The sequence below is a fragment of the Pelecanus crispus genome, chromosome 7 (genome assembly GCF_030463565.1).
Source record: "Pelecanus crispus isolate bPelCri1 chromosome 7, bPelCri1.pri, whole genome shotgun sequence".
Taxonomy (NCBI): Eukaryota; Metazoa; Chordata; class Aves; order Pelecaniformes; family Pelecanidae; genus Pelecanus; species Pelecanus crispus.
The window spans coordinates 21620428-21633187 of NC_134649.1; the positions used below are offsets into that span (position 1 = coordinate 21620428).

Here is a 12760-nt window from a genome sequence, read left to right on the forward strand (position 1 = left end):
AATTCTCAGGTGCTATTTTTTTCAAAGATCATATATACATATCGAATACTATATAGGTAATACAGTTGAATACGGTATTTTCTGTAATGACATACTGTCATAGGGATTTTAATAAAGTTAATCTTTATCTGTTACTGTTATCTTTGCAGCTATACTTGAATACACTTTTTATAGGATTTAAAGAATATAGACAATCTCTAGATGGGTACTTCCTCTTCCTTACAAACTCTGGAGACAACCTCCAGGCTTGTTCCCTACTGGTTATGTATTTCACTGAATGTGGACCCCATAAGTTCACTCACTGCTCTGGAGGGAAGCCTGACAGCATCACCAGTCAGACGTCTTATTTTATCCTTCATCTTGGGAAGAGAGAAGTGTTGCCTGACAGATGCTGTTGAGGATGCAAGTTGGTTAGATTTTCTGACTTCTCAGATTAATTGCTCGGAGTTTAAGAATCAGGTTAAAAATCTGGATTTGATTTTTGGTAGGTGTTTCAGTTACGGGAAACCATAGAGGTAAAGTTTGAAAATGTCACCTAGATGATTGGTGTAGTTTATCTCTTTCCAACTCCAACTTACTACCCCATCAGGTCCTTTGTCTAATCCACTGCTTGAGGTCTATTCAAAATGCAGCAGAATGAATGAATAAATATTTTTAGCTTTGAGGTATGACATTCACATCCAGCTTGTTTTGCATGCATTATGCTGTGTTGCTGGTTATAAATGGAAAGATTCGATTTAGACTAGTTTTGTATGTGTTGCTAGCTTTCTAGATTAGCTTTTCTTCATTCTAGGTATCCCCTTTGAACTCCCCCTTAGCAGAATTTTACACTTAAATACCATCCTACCATTATTCTTACAATTTGCAAATTACTGAGTTACTGGAGCTGGTCCAGGATTTTAGAACTTACTCATGCCCTTTTCCTTTCACACAAAATTGTTTTTATCTCCTACTGTTTGAAATAAAGCACGTAAGATCTTTTTCTTCTCTACCTTTAAGTTGCTGATTTTTGTGTAGCTTTATTGGCTGCTTGCATTTACTCATCTTAATTTCATCAATGATGAGGATATTCTATCTCCCCCCTGCCCCCCCAGTGTGCTGCAAGCACTTGGCATATGGAAAAAAATGGAAAGTGCTCTATAAATACAATCATTATTAGCCCATAAAGAATGTATTATACTATAGCAGAAAAAAGAAAAATATACTGTATAACAGAAAAGACTCCTATTGACTCTGGCAATAAAATCTTTCTTTGAACAGTTAGAAATATAATTGAGCAAGATATGATTCAGAAGAGAAATATTTTTCCTCTGAGAATTAGACATTAATATGTAAACACAAAAGTACATATCTTTCTTTTTTTTAAAAATCATGCAACTTTCCATTAAATGTCTTTCAAACATACATCTATATTCTATTTAAATTACTTGTTCCAAGCTCCAGAAAAAACTGTTTAAACAGGGAAGTCCAATATTCAAAAATAAACCATTTGCCACAATTAGTATGAACTGCATGTAGATTTTTGGATAGCCAAAAGGCTTACCTTCAAAGGAATTACTAGCCTCAAGTGAATAGGTATCTGTGTGCCAACTCAGCCTGCAGTTAAGATAATCAGCCACTGATTTCCTACAGGTTAACTAATAATTTCTAGCAGTCAATTTTAGTCCTGTTAGCCTAGTAAGTGTGCCTTAACTGAAGAGATAATTTTGAGTTTCACTCATATATTCCTCCTTTACTTCCTCCCTTCCAACTCAAAAAAAAGGAGGAAAAAAAAAAACCACCTCCTTAAGCAACCCTTCATTGGGGACCTCCGCTACAAGACATTACGGCAACTGTGTGTCCATCCTGCAGTGTGCCTGGGATAAAGCTGCAGTAAGCACTGCCTCCCCTGCAACGCTTTCCATCAACCTCCTGGTAGAGCCGTATGGAAAAGACAACAAAACAGCAAAGAAATAGTCCTGCCACAAAGCAGATAAAATTATATGAGCACCTTGGCTTACGGCCACAGTTCTCAGACTTTCTTCTCTTCCCTGCTCCGCTCGACCAGTGCTGCAGAGCGGTTCAGCATCCCCCAGACAAAGCCTTGGGCCTTTCTGACATATACATTTTCACTTCAGCTTAAAACTTCACAAGTGTAAAGAGAGATTTTGTTATTTCAAATGTGTGTTTTCCTTGGCAATCAACATACACACAGAACCAGTGTAGAAAAACGTGCACAAGGCTTCCTGCATATGATTGGCATGCTGGCATTGCAGCACACAGATGAGAAAGACATTTATGTGACCCTGCTGATTTATTTGCTACAGCGTATTTGTTAGTGCTACTCCAGTTTTAAATGTGCCACGCACTTCCCACTTCTCACTTTCCCTGTTTCTCATGGGAGATTATGCCACAACCTATTAGCTCTCGTGGCAAAGAAGTCTTTCCTGTCATTTAGACCAAACACGCCCTTTCTCTATTTCATCCCATTACTCTGAGTTATATCACATTTTATTGCACTCGTTTGGTTTCTCCCCTTAGTAATTACTCCATTCTTGAAATCGTACACTGTTACATTTTCCCACTTGGCTTGTTTCTTAACTCTACATATTCATTAATGCTGAACCCATCCTTTTATTTTTTTCATGTAAACTTTTCTTATTTGTGATTTTTTTCCAGAACTTCTCTTTTCTCCATAAATACCTAGTAATGAAGTGACCAGAAAGGAACTTACCCCCTGGCCCCCAAATCAGTCACGAGAGCCACACTGAAAGAAGCTATAACGTCCCCCTATTTCTGAGAGGACATCTTCACGTACCTATTTAAAAAGAACACTAATCTTTTGAAACTGTTCGATTTCCTACATGCTCTCCGTCCACTTCAGTCTGGAGCATCACTTCTTTTCAGCATCACTTCTGTAAAGACTGACTTTTTGAGAGCACCCATTTAATTTTTGTCTAATACTTTGCTAAAATACAAGTATACTTTCCAAAATACAAATTTACATTTTGAAGAACTTCCTTTACTACTACGGTTTTCCATCAAGCAGAAGTGTGTTTGTAATTTCTCCCAGTTTTATATGATTTAGCATTATGTCCTATTATTCTCCTCTCCAGATTGCTCATAAAAATTAATCAGCATTTTGATGCTTAGCCATCAGGGAAATAAATCCCTAACTATATGCATGGAAGAGAGAGGGGAAAAACCTTAAATAAAAGGAAGAAACGAATCAACAGCAAAGTTGGGAAAGATATATGAGCACGGTGTTTGTTCACTGTGCTTACAAAGGTCTATAAAACTGCCACTTAGGGATTAGGAATACACTACTTTTGGCATACTATTTAATATATTTATCTCCAAGGATTCTTCTAAGACGGAGAACTCCAAGAGCTTTTAATCCATTTATTGAAAGACAATGTTAATTACCAATGTAACTGCTGGTATACAGTGCCTGTGAATGACCTTGGCCACCACACAAGTGTCGTGCTATCAGGAATCCCAGGTTCAGGCACAGCTCCTTGAGCTTGGCCTCAGGTCAGCGGAGGTCATGGGAGCTGAAGGGAAAACATGTCCTATCCACAAAGGAGCAGAACAGTCACTTGAATATTGCATGTCCTTCAAAACACGATCTAAACTCAGTTAATGTTCTTTAGTGCTAAAGCTTTACATTAGCTGATACATATTAAAGCATACTAGAAATTCAAAAGAAGTAGACTGAGGCATGTAAGTTATTCAAAGTGTTGCTCATATAATATTCTTATATAAATTGGTCCCCATTTGAAACTACATCAGAATGAAAGACTCATCAGGTAACTGCAACTTTTACTCTGATAGCACCCAAGGCACCATGTGAGTGTGAAGAATGACAGATCCGGTAGGGAGCAAATATTAAATCCCTATTTGAAAAGAGCACAAACCACTATGGCACATTTTTGCTACTCGAAAGAATCCTCCAGGCATCTAACTTGGTTTCCCAAATTACTTAGCTAGATGTTTATGAAACCCATTTCATAATTTCACTATAGAAACTGTTCTTTGAGTGGCTGCATAGTTAGATTGGGAAGGTTACCCAGCAAAGGCAATCAATATAACAGGATTCATGTTTGTTGAACAAAAGAAAATATATACACATCTAGTTTTCAAACAGTGTGTGAAAATTTGATTTGCTTATACTTATTTTCCAAAATTCACAACTACTTCAAATAACATTTTTAAACAATTTGATTTCTAAGTACAAAAGGATTTCAAAGCTCTGAAGTTACCTGGTCACACAGGAGAGCAGGGACAAATGAACATGTAGGCAAAAATGATTATTACTGTCATCTATGCTTTTCTTAACAGAGAGAGGAGGCAGCACAAAAACCTTGAGGATGCCACCTAGATGTGTCTTAACCATTACAAAAACGGTAACAGAGTCACAGTCTTCAGAACAGCAGATGTAGCACTGAAAACCAATACAAGGAAAAAACCTCATTTTCTTTACTCCTCACAAGTGTGTATCGTGAAATATGGTGGTCTCGTTTGTACAGGAGGAAAGCCAACACAGCTATGATATTAAATATGTATTCTTAATCTCTGGACCATTATAAACTTGTCATTTAGAGCACACAGCAACTAATTTCAGCAGAACAGTGCATGAATCAAGTAACTTTAGCAGAGAGTGTGTACACACTAATGCATGTGTGGCAAAGTAAACAGAAATAACAATAAATTAAACAAATCATGTAACCATTTTATGGATTTAGTATGAATTAAACATTTTAAGAAACTTAAAACTATTTTTTTTTTTTAATTATGACAAACAATCAAGAAAGCTCCCTGCACACCAGGCTAGTGTGGCTGACTCATTTACCTACCTGTTACAACACCTTAATGGATTTGAATTCCCCTTCTCTCCTCTCCTATGGCTTGAGTGACAACTGCCTAATAGGATTACAGGCTCCGTTCCAATAACACAGCTCAGCTACATGCCAGCAAAAAATGACAGCCTAAACCTGAATTACATGGCCTGGGAATCCATCCAATTATTAACTAAAGTAACTGTTATTACCTAACCTAATCAAAGGAGAAGCAGCTGTTAATCTTTGGTGGCCTGCAGTGTAGTAGCGGTCAGACTGGATGAACTGTCTTTGTACTTGACTCCTCTACAGACAATAATTATGTCCTTTGTGATCAAGAAGGAAGGGCTTCCTAACCTTTCAGACAGAGGCAGCAGATGGGGAACAACTGTTTGTGTGTTCATTAACAAGATAGGGTGGATTTTATCAGGGTTTGGCATCTGTGGCACCTACAGAAGCACCACTTACCCAATGATACAAGTATGTTTGGCAAATTCGAAAATTAGCAGACTAAATAGAAAGTTCGAAATAATGTTTTCATCTCATTATCTGACATTGGTACAGAAAAATACACACAGCTAAAAAATAGTCATTTACATATATGCCTCATCATACCTAACATGGTCAACAAAGAAATACATGACAAGGCCAACTGACCTGTGCTGCTACTTCGCTCAGTTTTGTTTAACCCATTAAAAGTAGTTGGATAATATAAATTGTAGGCTTCTGAAATAAAACTAAATCAAGGGGAAAATCTCTGATTTATTTATACAAGTCAGTGGGTAATACAAAGTAACACAGCGTGAAATAAAGAGAGCATCAATTAGTAACAGCTTTTGGTTTCTGCACACAACATTCCAGGACAGAGGCGAGACCAAAACCGCTGTCCTGCACTGCCGCTCCCCTTTACACAGGACATTTGACAAACTGAAAGATTTGTAAAACAGAAGACACGAGGTCAGAGAAACCTGCCTCATCATGAGACACTACAGAAGTACAATTTAGTTTATGTTGGGGAAAGTAAAAATATGATGGGATCACAGTGTGGAAGTACCTGAATGGGAGGATTTCTGATAATGCACAGTAACAGCTGGTATTTGGAAGCTGCAACTGGGTGAGTTCAGGTAAGAATAAAATGATTTTTTTAATGCCAAGAGTAATTAATGACGAGCATAATATACTTAGGATATAGTCGACTCTCAATCATTTGAAGTTTTTAAATCAAAACTGATTATCTCCTAGAAAAATATGATCCTAGTTAAATCATAATTTATTAATTTGGTGCAGGAGTTATTGGGTGAAATCCAATGTCGTGGACCAAAGTACTCACTTCCATACATTTCTCCTGTTAAAGTATTATTATTAGTTAATAAGTAGAGCAGAATCAGAAATAATGCAGAGCTTTAACAGCTGAAATGATTTAATACCAGCTTTACCACCTCTGTTCTGTGTAACTTTAGCACATCGCAGTTTGATTATTAGCACCTGAAATCTTTGTGAACTAAAAATACTGTGGTGTAAACCCTCCCTCTGGGACAAATCTTCACAACCAATATTTTGATGCGGATTAAAAAAAAAAGACTATTTTCCTTCGTCAGCCAAAAGAATGCTTTCTACTAGTCCTGCCTCCTATGTCCAAATAAAAAGCTGATCTGAAAAGCCTGTTTGAAAAGACCTCAGGAACTAAAACTGTTTGGAAGAAAATATTTCTGAATGAAACCCAAATACTTTGATAAATTCTGACTTCTATTTCTGAAAGAACACACTGAACTTGTGCAACTCTATTCTATGCTTGTTAAATTGTTCACTGAAGGAAGAAATAATAACTAACTAGTAAAATATAGTTGAAATCCATCTTAAAAATTTTCTTCTTTCCTTTTATCCAGTGTTTGAAGATTCTATCTAAAATGCCAGGGGCTAAGAAATGCAGTTCAAAGCTGCCTTAGAAAAACAAACCAGACAACTGAACCCTGGGCTGGCTCCTCCTTCCCTCCCCCCCTGCCCCCCCCTTAAATCAATACAGATATATCTGCAGGCACATACAAAATCATAGATATGTTCATGATTGTAGAAAATCTACACTCCTTGATTTGTCCTCCAGACATAAAAATTTACAGTGAAAATCACTGTGGAGTATACCAAAATAATACTTTCAATTCAAATAGACAATTTTGTTCCCTGTAATACTTCTCTCTAGTGAAATTGGTATTGTAACACCCCATTCCGTCTGAAAATCTCCAAGTGGTTTTCAAATGTGAGTGACTTGACCCACAACAGAATTTCAAGCACTGAACATCAACAGGAAACTTGTTTAGGATTAAAACATGAGCCGCAATTGGCTTAGTATCATTTGCATACTGCTGGGGAGAGGCAGTCATTCACATTAAGGACATATCTATCATGTATTTGTATCAACTCCTCCCTCATGCATTGCTTATGTGTTAAAGCACCCAGGCTCTTTATGTAATGCTCTGCAAAGCCACAGAAAGGAGTGCTTGAGAAAGGCTCCGTCGCATCTTCCCCCGCAAAGCAAAGTGCAAATTCTGAAGCCTTAAAGCTGATTCTAAAGCCTTAAAGACAAGGCAGCTCCTCTGGTTTCTGTTTTTACACTGCACACAGACTAATCTCCGTGGCTTCATCTAGGAGAGGATGCCTACCTAGCATCTCCCCAGCTGCTGAGATGGTAGGTAGGTAAATGGGCCTTATCTTGTCAAAGGTGTTTCACTCCCTGCATGATGTTCAGTACTTGCATGCTCCTGTGTAGAAGTCAGCCTCTAGCACCTAAGCCACTTAGATAATACTGTTTCTTTCACTTGAATAGCTAAGGTATACTAACTGCAACTTCACATATCTTTAGTATAAAGGAAGACAAATACTAAGTACAACAAAAAGAAAGGATGAGAAAGAAAGAGGTTGATACATCACCCAAATGCAACAATAAAATTGAGACTTACTTTATTTTTTAATTAAATGAAAACTAAAAAAGGAAAGGGCACTTACTACTGTACTCTCTGAAAGTATGTTATTGACAAGCAACTTAAAATTGGTCCAGGCCTAGGGATAATACCGCTACTAAGAAATTGATTCTTAAGCCTGTCCTGCAAACACTGTATGTCATGTGCTCATAGATTTAACTTCTGTCTATGCACATTATATACTTTATTCATTCTTCTGTTTCCAAACTTCTGCCCATACTGTAAAGTAAACCATAGTGGATAGGGCTCCTTACTGAATTACTGTATCATTTCACTGCATAAGAGGAACCTTATTCAAATGATCTCCTTCCAAGTTCTGCATTGTCTTTTCAGTTCAATAGTAAAATCACAGAGAGGCACTCTATTAGCACTTCTGTTGACAAGGACAGGACCCTCACAAACCTGTTTGTAAAGTTTCAAGAGTCAAAGCCATAAAGGAAAGACAGGTGAAGGTAAACTAGTGAATTCCATGTTATCTGTTTAGCTGCTGTCACTTACACTAAGTAGCATAATGGGAAACAGCCAATATTGTTTGGAAAAATAAGAACTGTCCTTACGGATATTGCTAACGACAGCACTGAACATTGCAGCAGTTGTGCTTATTAAAAAATGTTTAGTCTATTTATAAGTAACAGGGCATCTAGTAAGTGCATCAATTAAAGGAGGAAAGCAAGGATAAAGGTTTAAGTCTCTAGTACCAGGAACAACTACTCCTTGATCTCCATAGATGGCTCCATTAGCTAAGGTGAATTTGACTTTTTCTGAATAATCTCATAAAGAGAAGTTCCCAAACTAATGTATAAAAAGCACAACTACGAGGTTCTCTCTCAGCTTAGTGGACAAGAAATTGTCCAGTGAGTAGGAAAGTTACAGATCTCTTGCAACTCTGAGTCTTAAATGCCTGTGGCTGACATTTCACCATTGAAAGCTTTCAGCCACTAGAAAGCAGCACTGATTTCAGCTGAACTAAACTATGAAAACCAGAGCCGTCAAGCAAAACTGAAGATATGTGGGAGAAGAATAGAGAGGGAGCTACAGTTGTTTAAAGATCTGTAGTGCAGTCAAGAGCACTCAAATCCTAAACAGCTTCCACGTGGATTGCCTTGGGTACTCTCTTGTAACCTCTTGGACTATTTGCCCATTGCTCCATCTGCAAGACAGCAACAAAGGACTGCAGGGCAGATTAATAACGTGGGTTTGTGAAGTACTGCAAACATGAGAACAGACAACAAAGACATATATAGGTGATATGTCCTCAGGTCAGAAGTCATGGTCTCAAGTTAGATGTAGAATTTTAAGATTACTTTCAAGAAAAGGTGTGTGTATGTAGACCATGTGTGTATACATGTCCCACCAGGCTAAATGAAATAAAAACTTCATTTCTTTAGAAACTATAATAATCATTACTTTACCATGATCTCTAAATTGGCATCTGCTCATTAGCAGAAATGTGCCTGTGTAGGGCATCTTCTCATCACTGAGAAATAAGTGCCTGTACTTTGATGACATTAAAACATATCTCTTGTCCTGTAAATGCTTAGTGGAGAAACTTTGCATACCTTGGAATGTATATAGATCCATTATATCCAATCTGATATGATGTATTAGTTCTAAAGTGACACAGAAGGAAAAAAGCCTGATCTGACAGCAAAAGGCCACAAATAGTACAGCCTAAGCGTGCTGGAAGGTAACAACATTTAATTGCATCCCACAAAACCAGAAATCAGCATAGCAGTTTTCAACTACACACACTGTGCACAGTAAATTAACCTCCGAATAATCTTGGAATAAGTACACTGCAGAGCTTATCTGTGAACTGAACTTGCCTTTTAATACCATTTCCAGCAAATAAGTTAAAAAATAGTCTGTGGCTTACCTCTAGTCACAAGTTCCTATTTGTATGTTCAACTTGAGAAAAAGGTTAATCCACAGATTATAGAAACTCCGGGCAAACAAATTATTGATGATATAAAGCTGCCTGGTCCGACTTACAACACACAACACGTATCTGACCTATTGACTTCTTCCTGGCAGTGACAGGGAATGGCTGTTGGGTAGAAAAACGTGGTCCAAAGAGCTCCTCCTGTGTTTGCACATAGCCTGCTCTTTGAACGCACAGCCACTGTGCTATTACTATCAGATCCGCTGCCACAGCTGATCAGATCTTGTCCTGCTGGGGGACTTCAACCACCCCAACATTTGCTGGAAAAGCAACACGGCAAGCTGTAGGCAATCGAAGAGATTCCTAGAATGCATAGACGACAACTTCCTAAGCCAGGTAATAGACACCCCAACCCAAGGGGATGCAATACTGGACCCGATGGTCACCAATGCAAGTGAGCTCATCGGTGATGTCAAGACTGGAAGCAGCCTGGGCTGCAGTGATCATGCATTGGTGGAGTTCATGCTCCTGAGGGACATGGGAAAAGTGAGGAGTAGAGTCAGGACCCTAAACTTTAGAAAAGCAGACTTCCACCTCTTCAAGGAGATAGTCAGAAGGAACCCCTGGGAGACTGTCCTCAGGGACAGGGGAACAGAACAGAGCTGGCAGATCTTTAAGGACACCTTCCAGAGAGTGCAAGAGCTCTCAGTCCCCAAGTGTAAGATATCAGGCAAGGAAGGGAAGAGACCAGCATGGCTGAGTCGAGACCTGCTGGTCAAACTAAAGAGTAAGAGGGAGCTGCACAGGCAGTGGAAGCAGGGACAGGTGTCCTGGGGGGAATACAGGGAAACTGCCTGGTTGTGTAGGAAGAGGGTCAGGAAAGACAAGGCGAGATGGAGCTGAATTTGGCAAGGGAGGTAAAGAATAACAAGAAGGGCTTCTACAGGTATATCAACCGGAAAAGGAACGTTAAAGAAAGCGTACCTGCCCTGATGAACAAGAAAGGCAAACTTGTAACAACAGACAAGGAGAAGGCTGAGGTACTCAACAACTTCTTTGCCTCAGTCTTCACCGGCAACCTCTCTCCTCACCCTTCCTGAATTGATGGACCAAAAGATGGGGACCAGGGGGATAAAGCCCCTCCCACTGTAAGGGAAGATCAGGTTTGTGACCACCTGAAGAACCTGAATGTACACAAGTCTGTGGGACCTGATGAGATGCATCCCAGAGTCCCGAGGGAATTGCCTGAGGTAGTTGCCAAACCACTCTCCATGATATTTGAAAAGTCATGGCAGTCAGGTGAAGTCGCTGCTGACTGGAAAAAGGGGAATCTTGTGCCCATTTTTAAAAAGGGAAGAAAGGAGGACCCTGGGAACTACCGACCTGTCAGCCTCACCTCTGTGCCTGGGAAGACCATGGAGCAGATCCTCCTAGAAGATATGCTCAAGCACATGGAGGATAGGGAGGTGATTCGAGACAGCCAGCATGGCTTCACCAAGGGCAAGTCCTGCCTGACCAACCTAGTGGCTTTCTATGAAGGAGTGACTGCATCAGTGGACAAGGGAAAAGCAACGGATGTCATCTGTTTGGACTTCTGTAAAGCCTTCGACACAGTCCCCCACAACATCCTTCTCTCTAAATTGGGGAGATATGGATTTGATGGGTGGACTGTTCAGTGGATAAGGCATTGGCTGGATGGTCACATCCAGAGGGTCGTAGTCAATGGCTCGATGTCCACGTGGAGACCAGTGACAAGTGGAGACCCTCAGGGGTCCGTACTGGGACCAGTGCTATTTAACATTTCATCAATGACATAGACAGTGGGATTGAGTGCACCCTCAGCAAGTTTGCAGGTGACACCAAGCTGAGTGGTACAGTTGACATGCCAGAAGGACGAGATGTCATCCAAAGAGACCTGGACAAGCTGGAGAGGTGGGCCTGTGTGAACCTCATGAGGTTCAACAAGGCCAAGTGCAAGGTCCTGCACCTGGGACGGGGCAACCCCCAATATCAATACAGGCTCAGGGATGAAGAGATTGAGAGCAGCCCTGCGGAGAAGGACTTGGGGGTACTGGTGGATGAAAAGCTGGACATGAGCCAACAGTGTGCGCTTGCAGCCCAGAAAGCCAACCGTATCCTGGGCTGTATCTAAAGAACCGTAAGCCAGCAGGTCGAGGGAGGTGATTCTGCCCCTCTACTCTGCTCTGGTGAGACCTCACCTGGAGTACTGTGTCCAGCTCTGGAGCCCTCAGCACAAGAAGGACATGGAACTGTTGGAGAGGGTCCAGAGGAGGGCCACAAAAATGATCCAAGGGCTGGAGCACCTCTCCTATGAGGCCAGGCTGAGAGAGTCGGGGTTGTTCAGCCTGGAGAAGAGAAGGCTGCGGGGAGACCTTATTGCGGCCTTTCAGTACTGAAAGGGGGCCCTATAGGAAAGATGGGGAGAATCTTTTTAGCAAGGCCTGTTGTGGCAGGACAAGGAATAATGGATTTAAACTCAAGAAGAATAGATTTAGACTAGACATAAGGAAGAAATTTTTTACAATGAGGGTGGTGAAGCACTGGAACAGGTTGCCCAGAGAGGTAGTGGAGGCCCCGTCCCTGGAAACATTCAAGGTCAGGTTGGACGGGGCTCTGAGCAACCTGATCCAGTTAAAGCTGTCCCTGCTCACTGCAGGAGGGTTGGGCTAGGTGACCTCTAAAGGTCCCTTCCAACCCAAAGCATTCTATCATTCTATGTTTCTACTACTAGTAGCAGTTTGGACCATACATAATTAAGATGGTAGATACAGTACAATGCACCATACCCCAGGCTTTGAACACTGCTGAACCTCTTCAAACCATGTTTTACTGGCACTGTGTGTTACTGGCACTCAGTGCTGAACATGTATACATTAAAAATCCCTAATTTGCCAGTTTAAGGGCTTAAAGAGGTGAATTAATTTTGAGGAGGATTATTTTCATCTCAGACTTTCCATCAATTATATCTGCTTCATCAGTTCCTGAGTTCATGCTCTGAACTCAGGTTCTGTACTTTCTTAAAGGATAGGTAAAGACTAGATTAACACCTGCAACAAAGAAAGCAT

The 12760-nt window shown here is 40.3% G+C and overlaps 1 protein-coding gene across 1 annotated transcript in view; it reads right to left on the bottom strand.

Moving 5' to 3' along the window:
- SCAPER (S-phase cyclin A associated protein in the ER) overlaps nucleotides 1–12760 on the bottom strand; it is a 174268-nt gene that overhangs the window by 60693 nt on the left and 100815 nt on the right. The window lies entirely within an intron of this gene.